The sequence below is a fragment of the Notolepis coatsorum genome (genome assembly GCF_963971535.1).
Source record: "Notolepis coatsorum genome assembly, chromosome: 17".
Lineage (NCBI taxonomy): Eukaryota > Metazoa > Chordata > Actinopteri > Aulopiformes > Paralepididae > Notolepis > Notolepis coatsorum.
The window spans coordinates 26,518,003-26,532,526 of record NC_140181.1 but is presented as its reverse complement, the minus strand read 5'-3'; positions in this window follow the sequence as shown (position 1 = coordinate 26,532,526).

Sequence of the window (14,524 nt, the reverse complement as noted above, 5' to 3'; positions counted from 1 at the left end):
TTGCGCTCGTCACAAACGCAAGAGACACCGGTATCGAATCCGGCTGTCAGCGTTGCCTCCGGCTTGGGCCGGCCGTCATACTGACTCAATTGGCAAAGTTAGCGGGAGGGAAGTCGATGGGTGGTAATCTGGACGTTGTAAACAGCGACTCCTACAGGTCGGTCAGTGCGCCTGCACAGCAAAGACAGGAAAATGGCGGGGGCAGTGTGAGCCTCCTACACGTTACTCACGTTACACGTCGCCAATGAGAGTCCGCGCTGGCAGGTGAAAAGATGTGACTGGCTGCCTCCACATGTATCGGAGGGGACATGTGATGGGCTTCTATCCTCCCTATGACCGGCCAGTGTGGGGCACATGCGAGCAATGATCAAGACAGGGGAGGGGAGAATTGGCACGGCTAAATTGGGATGGGAGAAAAATAGAAAAAAATGGAGGAGAAAAAGTGGATCAAAAAAAAGAAGACAACTTGGCCGCCAGGCAAACAGAGCTAACCAAGATTCAAGATAGGCTCAGCAAGGTCCAGTCTTGTGAAAGACGTTACAATATAAGAATTGTCGGTATCCCGGAGGACATTGAAGAAAACCGTCCCTCAAGCTTCGTTCCAGAAATGCTACAAGAGATCCTGGGTAAGGACTTGTTGGCGGGACCAGTGGAATGTGAAATGGCACATAGAGCTAATGTAGCTAAGGTCAGGAAGGACCAACTGCCAAGAGCCATGTAAAGGAGCTAATCATCCGTGAGGCCAGAACCAGGAGGGGAAATTTACTTTTCAAAAATCCTCGCATCGCCATATATGAGGACTACACACCGGAGGTCTTGTAGCTCCAAGAGGCGAATACAGAGAAACCATGGCTCAACTTTGGAAGATAGGATACCGACCAATACTACTTTTCCCAGCCAAACTTTCTATCAAGCTAAAAGATGGACCAAGGAGAAGATTCTGGTCGGTTATTGAGGCAGAACAATTCTTGATGGAGACACAGGCCGACCTAGAATCTGATGAGAATGCTTGCTAACAACGTGGGTATCGAGCATAGCTACAATCGGACTGAGTTAAATTGACCAAACTTTGAAACGTTGGGACTTTCGTTGTGCCAAGCTTTGTTTTGTCTTGTCATGTGGAAGGAAAAAAAGAAAAACAATAAAAATATTGGATTTGAAAAATGGACTTGAACGTCTGGTTTTTTTTCCAGGGCTGTTTTTGTATTCTCTCTGTCTAGTCGGACCACAAATTATTTATCAAACTTATTACCAAGAGTACAGACTGTGCAGGATGAAAGTGTGGTGTCGTTAACTGCATATTGTATAGGGGGCTGCACCATTTCCAGAATAGCTGTCTGCACTTGAGCAGCCCAAAGAGCATGCCGAATTGAATTGAGCTGCTCTTTTGTTTGTTTCATTGTGCAAATAAAATAACAGTGGGGTAGGATTTATGGGGAGCGCAAGTTAATTGAATACTCCTATTTCCGTACTGCTTAAAGGGATATTGCACTGATAATTCACCCCGATGCCATTTAGGTCTTAACTTGGGTGTGATGCATTTCCCCATAAATATTTCTCGCTAATGTCTCAGTTCATTAGGTATGCGCTTGTAATGATTTGTTTTCATTTGAATTCCTATAAAACGTTGTGCAGTCTTCTGTGTATAGAGATCACAACAACTTGGAGGTTACGTTCATTACAGTCGTTCTGAATTAAATGTGTCCGCTCTCATCCTACAGGGAAATACAACACTAGGTAACGAGATCCAAGGCTACTGCAGGGTGGCCTAATTAATCCGAAGAACAATGCAAGTTTGTTAAGGAAATTGTTTGAACTATATAACTTATTTAAATATCTACAGGACATCGAAATATTTTGCTATGGTGTTACAATGTGGGGTGGAGCGTGTGGGAGAGTTGGACCCAAACGCAGGACAGAGAGCGAGTAGAGAGACGAGGCAGGAGGCGGCGGTGACAATCAAAGAGCTTTACTTGCGACAATGCAACAAACAAAAACGAACTTCCAAAACACGAAAACCAAACCTCAGCAATGCTAGAAAAAGGAGCTAAATGCACAGGAACAAACTCACAATAATGTGACAGGAATCAGACTAAACAGATACAGGATACAGGGAGTTTCACGAGTACGACGACAGTTGACAGTTGACAGAGTACGAGTACAGCCTGGACGGCGAAACACCTTCAATTCGATATATATTGTATTACAAAATATGCACACCCGAGCCACTAGTGGTCACCAAAGTGCCGGTGGGCAAATCATGTGGTAAGGCTAAGAGGACTACACAATCGATGACTCACAGTATATTTAGTCTATTTTTAAGAGATTTTTAAAAAATATATATATATATAATAAAACAACAAATGACCAACTGACATTACTTCAGTACTAAATTTCCACGTATGAGCTTATCAAACCCGCTCTCAGGACTGGATTAAAATACATGTTCCCCAGGTCAATTCTGAACTCGGAAAGACTGCTTTTAGATTTTGTGTTCTGGACTCCATAAACATTGATTCCCTGTTGACATTGGGACATTAAAAATGCACTTTTACACTTTAACATTTTCGAATGTTATTGTTTACCAATGTTAATATGTGTGTCTTATTGTCTGACATGCAAACTCCACACAGAATGATACTCATCTAATTAGATTATGTGTGTGTGTGTGTTTGCTTCAAGCTTGCACTTTGTTCTTCCCACTGTGTTCTGGGGAAAAGCAGAATGTACACGGTGCTGTTCCAATGATGTGTTACGTAACTATCTCTAAACAGGCCACTTTTCCCTGGAAATCAGAGCATCCAGGCTTGAATCTGTTATATAGTTTTTGTTTTAATTAGTGACTCATGATTTTATCCAAATTCTTTTATTCTACTTTTTCTATCTGGTTTCACTGTTTTTAACACTTTGGCTGCCATGGGTTAAATTCATTATCAACCTTAGGTTGCTGGCTCTATTTGTCTATAGAGAAAGTCCCCTTCTTTGCAGGGCTATAACTTTTTAAATTCTATTGCTACATTGCCATTATTAGGGGCCATTCAAAGTCCTATATGTATTGTTCATTGTGTAGCAACGTTAAACTTTTTCATTCACATATTCATAGTAAAGTATGGTCTAATCTCTAATGTATAAGTATGTTTTCATCTCTTTCTGCAGCTTTCTCCAGAACGTGATCTATAGCCCCAAATACATTATATTGATGATGCAATACAGTTTTATGGCAATCAGCGCGATATAAAAAATTCCAACTAGACGTACTTCTAGAAGTTACTACACGTCATCTGATGTTGACCGGATGGGCTAGGGGGCGTTTATAATTCCGTGGGCAGCGTTATACCAATCATCTAATGTGTGTCAAATGTTGATAATAGCAGTTAGTATCGAAGACGGTAACTTTACACACTAAAACTCACCCCAGTCTCCGCGCGCCGTTGGGCGATCATCGTAGAGTAGAAATTTTATCATTATGGGATGTAGATTTACCCGGTCCATCTCCAGCTTGTATAATGGTATATACGTCCAAATCATGTTGTTTATCGAGTTATTGGCAATCGATCGCTATGTAGTGTTACGAGCCAGAGTCCCGGGACATGTACCGAGTGCCCGGAAGTAATACGGCCGTCCAGCACAACCTCTACGGCACTTCCTGTTAAGCGATTGCGCCGATCGGCCACCAGATGGCGCTCCTGAACCGCCAGAGAGCTCAGTGGGTCCTCCTGGTGGATCTCAGGCCAGCGGAGGGGACATATGAATCCGATCCCAGATTTTTGAAATATTGATATCAAAGACGCTGTAAAGCGTCTTCGGCAACTTGAGCATGGCCGGGAATGACGTGTTTCTGATTTTGTTTTTATTGTGTTTTTATATTAAGCTGTAGTGTAAAGCACCCTGTGCATTCGTGCTGTGAAGGGTGCTATTCATTCATTCATGACACTGTTTGGAGTTGGTCATTATTGTCTAACAATGGAGCAACTATTATTCTTGTGTTCTGCTCTATTATTACTATTTCTATTATTGCCTTTTGTCCTCCCTATACAACCCCCTTCCCCCATGCTGCTATGACACCTGTATTTCCCTAAGGGGATTAATATAGGAACACTTGACTTTATTGAATTAGAAATTGTGGGCTCATATAAGATTTTCGTTTGATCTATTACATCGAGTTGATTTTCATTCAAATTCAGGGTTTATAGATCAGAATCAGAAAATGTACACATAAGGGGCGGCTAAGTGGCGCAGTGGGAAAGGCGCTCGCCACTCATGCAGGAGATGCTGTGTTCGAGCTTAGCTCTCGGCATTGCTACCAGCTTGGCTGGTCGTTCATACTAACGCAATTGGCAGTATTAGGGGTGGGAAGCTGGTGGGTGGGGATCGGACGTTGTGGACAGCAACTCCTACAGGTGGGTTGGTGCGCCTGCGCAGCAGAATCAGGAAGTAATGGGGGCGGCGTGTCCTTCCCACACAGACCCTCGCCGCTGAAAGATCGCGCTGTGCAGGTGAAAAGATGCGACGGCTGCCTCCTCGTGTACCGGAGGGGAGACGTGATGTAAGGCTTCATCCACATTGCAGCCGGCCAGTGGGAGGCATGGCCTAACAACGTTCGAGACAGGGGAGGGTAGAATCGGACAATACGAAATTGGGATGGGAGAAAAATTGAAAAATGGGAGAAAAAGTAAATAAAAAAAAGAAGATGTACACATATCCCAGTAAAATCACCATATGTTCTGTCAAATGTCCATGTTAGAGTGGATTTTCCCTTCAATGCAAAGAAAATACCTGCAAGTTAACAGTATTAGCTTCACATCTCTGTGTTGTTTATGTAGCTATGCTGTCTGTTTAGATTCTCCTTTGTTGGCAACACGACCCTCAAGGGGGAAGAGAAAAATGAAACTCCTAAGAAAAGACATAGCCTGCTTCTTTATACTGATTCTTCTTTATACTATTTCTTCTTTATATTCATTGTTCTTTATACTGATTATTCTTCATACTCATGCTTCTTTATAGAATGAGCTTCCAGAGTCGGGGTGCAGCACGTGAGAAGGCCCGATCACCAAAACCGTTTAGTTTGGATGGCGGGACGGTGAGGGAAGCAGTGGAAGAGGACCGGAGGGATCGGGTGGGGCGGTAAGGGAGAAGGAGGTCAGTCAGGTAGGGGGGCCAGGCTATGGACGGCTTTGAAGGTGAGGAGTAATCATTTTAACTGTATACGTTGCTTGATCGGGAGCCAGTGGAGAGAGTGGAGGACAGGAGTGATGTGGTCACGGGACCGGGTGTTGGTGAGCAGGCAAGCAGCAGAGTTCTGGACCATCTGAAGTCTATGGAGGGAGCGGGAGGTGATGCCAGTAAGGAGGGAGTTGCAGTAGTCTAGGCGATAGGAAGTTAAGGCGTGGATGAGGGATTCAGCAGCGGGGGGGGGAGGCAGTGTCTGATTTTGGCGATGTTGCGGAAGTGAAAGTAGGAGGTTTTGATGACGGATGACGGAGTGGACGTGGGGGTCAAATGAGAGGGTGGGATCCAGGATGACACCGAGGTTGCGAACCAGGGGGGAGGGGGTGATGGTTGAGTCATTAGTGAGTGTGATGGGTCCGGATCTGCTGAGGGTGGTTTTGGTGCCGATGAGAAATAGTTCTGTCTTTTCGCTGTTGAGTTTGAGGAGGTTGTGGGTCAGCCAGGATTGTGATTGACTGAGGGGTGGGTTGTGGGAGGATTGTGTTCAGATAGATGATATTTCTAATCTGTCAGCTGCATTGCTCACAAAATTGTCTAAATTCCATACACTAATTATTCTAATCCCAAGTAAGTAAAGTGGTTGAAAATGCATTTGTTTGTTGACGTTCAAGTTCAACAAAAACATTCGCTGTGACATAATATGAAGAATAATCACAATAATAATTGTGATTATTTTATATGATTTGAAAGCCATAGTTGTTATCTTCAAAATGGTACTACATACTGTATGAGGTACTTTGAAATACCCACAAACAAATAATCTATCACAAACCGATGAAGTTCAAATTCAGGAATTTTCTGACTGGGCCTGGGTTGTCTAGGAGGGTTAAGAGGTTAAAGAACTGCAAACTGATACTTCAAATTACATTTCCTTCTATGCTTCTCGTCCTCGGAACTAAAAACAAACAATTTCTGCAAGCTTAAGTTTCATGAGTCCCGACTTACATAATAAACAGTCTGTTGGTATGTTCTCTTGAATCTACTTTATGGACAATTTGCACCACTCTTTTCTGTAATATAACCAATGGCTTTATGTTGTTCATGTATGTGTTGCCCCACACTTCTACACAGTAACTAAAATAGGGCAACATAAGTGAACAATGAATTTGCATTGCCTTGTAATCTAACGCATACTTTGCTTTTTTCAACACATAAATATTCTTAGACACCTTTATTTTTACAGAATATGCTATGTGAGATTTCCATTTCAAATTGTCATCCATTATTACACCAAAAAATCTAAATTAAAATACTCTTTGAGTATCACTGCGTGCCGGACGATCTTGACGAGAACGACCTAACAGACTGCTTTCACTGCTTAGAACAGGAATGTCCTACCAGACACTAGTGTTTAGAACAGGAATGTCCTACCAGTCACTAGTGTTTAGAACAGGAATGTCCTACCAGACACTAGTGTTTAGAACAGGAATGTCCTACCAGTCACTAGTGTTTAGAACAGGAATGTCCTACCAGACACTAGTGTTTAGAACAGGAATGTCCTACCAGACACTAGTGTTTAGAACAGGAATGTCCTACCAGACACTAGTGTTTAGAACAGGAATGTCCTACCAGTCACTAGTGTTTAGAACAGGAATGTCCTACCAGACACTAGTGTTTAGAACAGGAATGTCCTACCAGTCACTAGTGTTTAGAACAGGAATGTCCTACCAGACACTAGTGTTTAGAACAGGAATGTCCTACCAGACACTAGTGTTTAGAACAGGAATTTCCTACCAGACACTAGTGTTTAGAACAGCAATATCCTACCAGACAACACTGCTTAGAACAGGAATGTCCTACCAGACACTAGTGTTTAGAACAGGAATGTCCTACCAGACACTAGTGTTTATTTATTTTTTTACCTACTTTTTCTCCTCCTTTTTCAGTGATTTTCTCCCATCCCAATTTCCTCTCGTGACAATTCTCCCTCCCCTGTCCTGATCGTTGCTCGCATGTGCCCCCCACTGGCCGGTCGTAGGGAGAGTAGAAGCCCATCACATGTCCCCTCCGATACATGTGGAGGCAGCCAGCCACTTGTTTTCACCTGCCAGCGCGGACTCTCATTGGCGAGGTGTAACGTGTGGGAAGCTCACACTGCCCCCCGCCATCTCCTGTCTTTGCTGTGCATGCGCCCTGACCGACCTGTAGGAGTCGCTGTTTTCAACCACCAGATTACCACCCATTGACTTCCCTCCCGCTGACTCTGCCAATTGAGTCAGTATGACGGCCGGCCCAAGCCGGAGGCAACGCTAACAGCCGGATTCGAGGCCGGTGTCTCTTGCGTTGGTGACGAGCACAATGTCCGCTGCGCGCCCCAGCCGCCCTCCCAGACACTAGTGTTTAGAACAGGAATATCCTACCCAGGGGCGTAGCTGGGGGGGGGGGGGGGGGGGGCCAACAAATTTTTTTTTTTTTTTTTTTTTTTTACTAGACATCACTCAGGTGTATTATTGATGCTCTCATTGATACTATGTTTCTTTCTGAAGTGTGTGTGTGTGTGTGTGTGTGTGTGTGTGTGTGTGTGTGTGTGTGTGTGTGTGTGTGTGTGTGTGTGTGTGTGTGTGTGTGTGTGTGTGTGTGTGTGTGTGTGTGTGTGTGTGTGTGTGTGTGTGTGTGTGTGTGTGTGTGTGTGTGTGTGTGTGTGTGTGTGTGAGAGATATATAGAGAGAGAGGGGGGGCTTTGGTAGACTATTGCATTGGTTCAGTTCAGTTGAGAGTTTTTATTTGCCACATGGAATAATACAATCATAGTTTCTTCATTACACAATCATAAATAGTCATTCCATGGACAAAAGGAGCAGGAAGAAGAATAAATATTATAGTTACCTGCCCCTTATTCCTAAACTAACAAGTATTTTCTTAATGGTCGGCGTACAACCTAATTTACACAAATAATCATTTATACCATTATAAAAGAAACACAATCCAGTGGTGGCTACGTGGCGTAGTGGGCAAGGCGCTCGCCACGAATGCAGAGACGCTGGGCTCGCCTGTTCGAGCCCAGCGCTCCACATTGCTTTCAGTTTAGCTGGTCGTTCATACTAATACACATTGGCCGTATTAGGGGGTGGGAAACTGATGGGTGGGGATCGGGCGTTGTGGACAGCGACTCCTACAGGTCGGTTGGTGCGCCTGCGCAGTAGAATCAGGAAGTGTCGGGGGCAGCGTGAGCCTCCCACGCGTTACTCCTCGCCACTGAGAGATCGAGCTGCGCAGGTGAAAAGATGAGACTGCTGTTACCTCAAGTACCGGAGGGGACTTGTGCTATGTATGACTTAGTCCACATTGCAGCCGGCTTGTGGGAGGCAAGAAACAGCGTTCGTGACAGGGGAGGGTTGAATTGGATGATACGAAATTGGGATGGGAGAAAATATAGAAAAATGGGAGAAAAAGTGGATAAAAAAAAAAAAAAAACACAATCCACAGTTAAACAAGAAACAATTTAATAATAATAATAATAATAATAATAATAATAATAATAATAATAATAATAATAATAATAATAATAATAATAATAATAATAATAATAATAATAATAATAATAATAATAATAATAATAATAATAATAATAATAATAATAATAATAATAATAATAATAATAATAATAATAATAATAATAATAATAATAATAATAATAATAATAATAATAATAATAATAATAATAATAATAATAATAATAATAATAATAATAATAATAATAATAATAATAATAATAATAATAATGATAAAGAATAAAGAAGAAAAGAAAGAGAAGAAAAAAAAGAAAATATCTCACTATTCAGATCACATTTGATTTTCATACTGACTAAATTTTTTTTTTTATATATTTTTTTGAATTGATAAACACTTACATCCCGGGAAAACTCCAACATTTTGGGAAATTAGCTTATTTAACATCTTCCCTGGAGTTAGACAAGAAGATACATACCTTTTTTGTCTCTGTGCATGCATTAGGCTTAGGGAACAGTCGCTCCGTTAGCATAGCTTAGCTTCATCACTGGAAGTGAGTAGGGGCCGGAGCCTGGCGTTCCCACACAGTGTATAGTTTGATTGATTGATTGAAAAGTTTATTAACAGATTGCAGAATACACTCCAAATACAACTCCAAAATGTTCATGTAAACATGTTGTGACCTGTGTATTCACCACGTGGAGAAATAAAAAATTATTGAATTAGACAATTACGTTTTATAAGCAAATATACTTGCCCAACCACTACTGTATGAGCGCAGCCAGTGATTTCAACGTGACGGCGTGTTTGTTTACATTCTCATTCATTCAAAAGATCCGAACCGATTGAAGTTTATAGATACCATGACTTGAAATCCTCTTACCTTGACGATTAAATGCCTCCCCAATTTAGAAAACAGTAATCCAATGGCTGGTATTGATAATATACTACTAACGCTCGGAGCTAACCAGCAACCGGACAGTCAAGCAGATAATGAGAGCAATGACTTCCTTTCTGGGGGGTTTCAAAATAAAAGAGCGACGTCTATAGCAGCGGAAAACGTTTATTTTGTACATTATCTAACGTTAACACGAACCTAAACTAACGTTACAACTAACCTAAAGTTAGTTTAGGTTCGTGTTAACGTTAGATAATGTACAAAATAAACGTTTTCCGCTGCTATAGACGTCGCTCTTTTATTTTGAAACCCCCCAGAAAGGAAGTCATTGCTCTCGTTATCTGCTTGACTGTCCGGTTGCTGGTTAGCTCCGAGCGTTAGTAGTATATTATCAATACCAGCCATTTGATTACTGTTTTCTAAATTGGGGAGGCTTTTAATCGTCAAGGTAAGAGGATTTCAAGTCATGGTATCTATAAACTTCAATCGGTTCGGATCTTTTGAATGAATGAGAATGTAAACAAACACGCCGTCACGTTGAAATCACTGGCTGCGCTCATACAGTAGTGGTTGGGCAAGTATATTTGCTTATAAAACATAATTATCTAATTCAATAATTTTTTATTTCTCCACGTGGTGAATACACAGGTCACAACATGTTTACATGAACGTTTTGGAGTTGTATTTGGAGTGTATTCTGCAATCTGTTAATAAACTTTTCAATCAATCAATCAAACTATACACTGTGTGGGAACGCCAGGCTCCGGCCCCTACTCACTTCCAGTGATGAAGCTAAGCTATGCTAACGGAGCGACTGTTCCCTAAGCCTAATGCATGCACAGAGACAAAAAAGGTATGTATCTTCTTGTCTAACTCCAGGGAAGATGTTAAATAAGCTAATTTCCCAAAATGTTGGAGTTTTCCTTTAAGCTCGCTATGGAGAGAATTCCACAACTTTACGCCAATAACTGAAGGACACATCTGTTTACGTGTGGTACGTGCAAACTGGTGTTTAAAATTGTATTTTCTCCTACTAAACTCACTTTCTAAATGAAAAAGATTTTGTAGTTTTTCTGGCAGTGTATTATTTCTTGCCCTAAACATAATTAACATTGTCCATTCATTGAAGATGAACGCAATGCGACATCCTTTACTAGGCTCACCCACCAACAGTGCAGGTGCTGAACTGCTGATCCGAATGTATAGGTGAAAACCAGATTATGCGTTTTCATCAATAAAAAAATGGCAAAAAAAAAATCCGCTCGCGCTCTTACGCGCGATCGCATTCACTGGGGGCCTACAAATACATTCTTTCATGGGGCCCAGAATCTGGAGCTACACCCCTGATCCTACCAGACACCAGTGTTTAGAACAGGAATATCCTACCAGACACCAGTGTTTAGAACAGGAATAACTTTTACAAATGTAAAAGCATGACCTATGGTATAGGTAGAATCACTATTGTGGTATATCTATTGGCGATAGAGAGTGATGTAGAGAGTGGCAAAATAGATGTTTAGTTATGTGAAAATGTTCAACATTATTACATGAAAAGGTTCAAGAGTATTCCTTTAAGGGTACAAATACATATGTGTATCCATCCATCTGTATATCTGTCTGTAGAGTTACAGTAGTAACACACAGTGAACTCTTATAACAGTATGTCAGCATTGTGTCTTCATCTCCATTGTCTGCCTCTTTCTCTCTCTCCCTCTCTCTCCCTCTCTCTCTCTCTCCCTCTCTCTCTCCCTCTCTCTCTCCCTCTCTCTCTCTCCCTCTCTCTCTCTCTCTCTCTCTCTCTCCCTCTCTCTCCTACTACATGTTTCACGCTAGAGTGAACATCTGACACTGCTTGTCCAATTTCTAACCTGAGAGACTTACAGTACAAAACCTCTGTGTCGCTGGGTAAGAGGGGAGATTATTACAAAGCAGATCAGAGTTTGTTTGTGTGTGTGTGTCTGTGTGTTTGCATGTGTGTGTGTGTGTGTCTGTGTGTTTGCAATGCATACGTGTGTGTGTTTGTATGTTTGTTTGTGTGTGTGTGTTTGTGTATGTTTGTGTGTGTGTGTGCGTGTGTGTGTGTGTGTGTGTGTGTGTGTGTGTGTGTGTGTGTGTGTGTATGTGTGTGTCTGTGTGTGTGTGTGTGCGTGCGTGCGTGTGTGTGTCTGTGGTGTGCGTGCACGTGTGTGTGTGTGTGTGTGTGTGTGTGTGTGTGTGTGTGTGTGTGTGTGTGTGTGTGTGTGCGTGCGTGTGTGTGTGTTTGTGTGTTTGTGTGTTTGTGTGAACCCCAGAGGGTGTTATGAGTGTTATCCCCTGCTGCCTGAGGGTGTGTAATGATCACCCCACTCCGTTCTCATTACAGACACACACACACACACACACACACACACACACACACACACACACACACACACACACACACACACACACACACACACACACACACACACACACACACGTGCATGCACACGCACACCACAGACACACACACACACACACACACACACACACACACACACACACACGTGCACGCACACGCACACCACAGACACACACACACACGCACGCACGCACACACACACACACAGACACACACACACACACACACACACACACACACACACACACACACACACACACACACACACACACACACACACACACACACACACATCCACTACCCATCCTCATACCATAGCTGTCAATCACTGAAGTACTAGTCCCTGGGCCAAGACCAGACATTTGACTAATCAGTATCCGACCAGCTAGTGTGGTATTCCGAAAAGGTACAGGGCTGCAGATAATGATATGATAACCATTGCAGAGTGGTTTCCATAGTCATGGTCTTAACCCATGATGATTCCCACCCTCCATAACTGTCTACATAGGCTGCAATAATGCTAAAAACACAAAGTGCAATAGAAAATAAAAAGACTCCTAAGTGGGCGGAGGCGCTATCGTTAACACCGTGAGACAAAGTCTCAAAAAACTTGTTTTGTGCAGTATCTACAATGCAGAACGATTGCTGAGATTCAGATTACTGAGATCCTGTTACATAATCAGGAATGTATTGTGTGTGTGTGGGGGTGGGGGGGGGTGGGTTATAGCAAGGGAGCAGATTCCTGGATTCTTTCAAATGGTCATGAATACTCACTGTGTTCACTATAGTCACAGTCAGAGCTGTGCTCCCCGACTGCAACACATGTAACCTGTTCCTTCACAACTCTCTATATCAGTACAACAACAGATTGCATCTGGCTGAACATACGCACACAAGTTCTTAAAAACACGGAAAAAGTAAGCAGGTAGAACGTTCTTTTAATTGAGTGTTACTACGATTACGGTTATTTGCATCTGCAGAGCTGTGTGTTTTCCCCTCAAGTTTCAAGTTTCTTTATTAGTTGTCATACAGAAATACAGAATACTTTTGCATGAAATGCTTCTTTATGTTTTGCTCCTGAGAGTGTGCTAGATAAAATAAAAAGATAGTATAAAATAAGTATAATATAGGTATAAAATAGAAAGTCAAGTACGTAAACAAGTGTAAACAAAACAAAAATGTTCAATATACATATATACAGTATATGTACTAGGGGTGGGGGGGGAATCAATACGTAGCAGTATCGCAATACTTTGCATGGCGATACTGTATCGATACAGGGACGCCAAGTATCGATATTTAATTATTCATAAAAATGTAATAATAATAAGGAAGTTGCATTGTTCATTTCAATACCTGTAATAGTACAGTAGTCCACACACGGACACATGTGCATTCAGTTAAGTTGGAATATGACTGTAATACAAACAGTTCAGTTTGTCAGGTACATGCAACACAGATTACAGTGTTTGTCTGCTTGAGAAAATACCATGTTCTGCAATAAAAATGATTGAAGTGAGATGAACAGACTGAACTTTATTTTATTAGATAAAACATGTTGACAAAGTTGTACTTTGCAGTTGAAAAAAGGTAATAAATAAAATTTGATGACATTTTTTTTTTACCGCAATACTCAGTGTATCGCGATATATTTAGTATCGCAATACTATCGCATTGTGACGCAAGTATCGCGATAGTATCGTATTGTGAGGTCTCTGGCGATTCCCACCCCTAATATGTACAGGATATACAATGCAGAGATATACAGTACAGTGTAGAAATGGTGAGGTATAGCTTAGCTTGTGGTGCCACCTTGTGGTGGTGAGGTGCAATGAGGTATGGGATTGATGTGCAAATCTCCTTACCAATAAATATATAAAGTGTGTTAGTGTCTAAAGTGGGTAAAGTGGGTGCTACAGTGTGTTGTTTATTTAAAGTGAGTGTGTGGATGTGTGTGCTGTGGGTGTATTTGATGGTTTGTTATTGTTCATTGAGCATCCTGATGGCCTGCGGATAGAAGCTCCTTCTGAGTCTCTCTGTGCTTGCCATGAGACTCCGGTATCGCTTGCCTGACCGCAGCAGTTCAAAGAGGCAGTTGTTTGGGTGGCTGGGGTCTTTGATTATTCTCTTAGCCTTACCCATGCAGCGCTTGTTCTAAATGTCTTGGAGAGTGGGAAGCCCCCTCCAATTGTGAGTTTGGCTGAACGGGCCACTCTCTGTAGTGTGCTACGGTCTTGTGCAGTGCTATTCCCAAACCAGGAGGTGATATTGCCAGTCAGGATGCTCTCTATTGTGCATGAGTAGAAGTTCTTGAGTGTCTTCTGACTCACTTGGAACTTCCTTAGGCGCCTAAGGAAGTAGAGGCGTTGTCGTGCCTTCTTGACTACACTGTCAATTTGTGTGGTCCATGTCAAGTCCTCGGATATGTGGACTCCGAGGTACTTAAAACTGTTCACTCTCTCAACCGGTGCCCCGTCGATGCTGAGGAGGCTGTAGTCCCTGACCCCAGACCTCCTAAAGTCCACAATCATCTCTTTTGTTTTGCTGACATTCAGGGAGAGACTGTT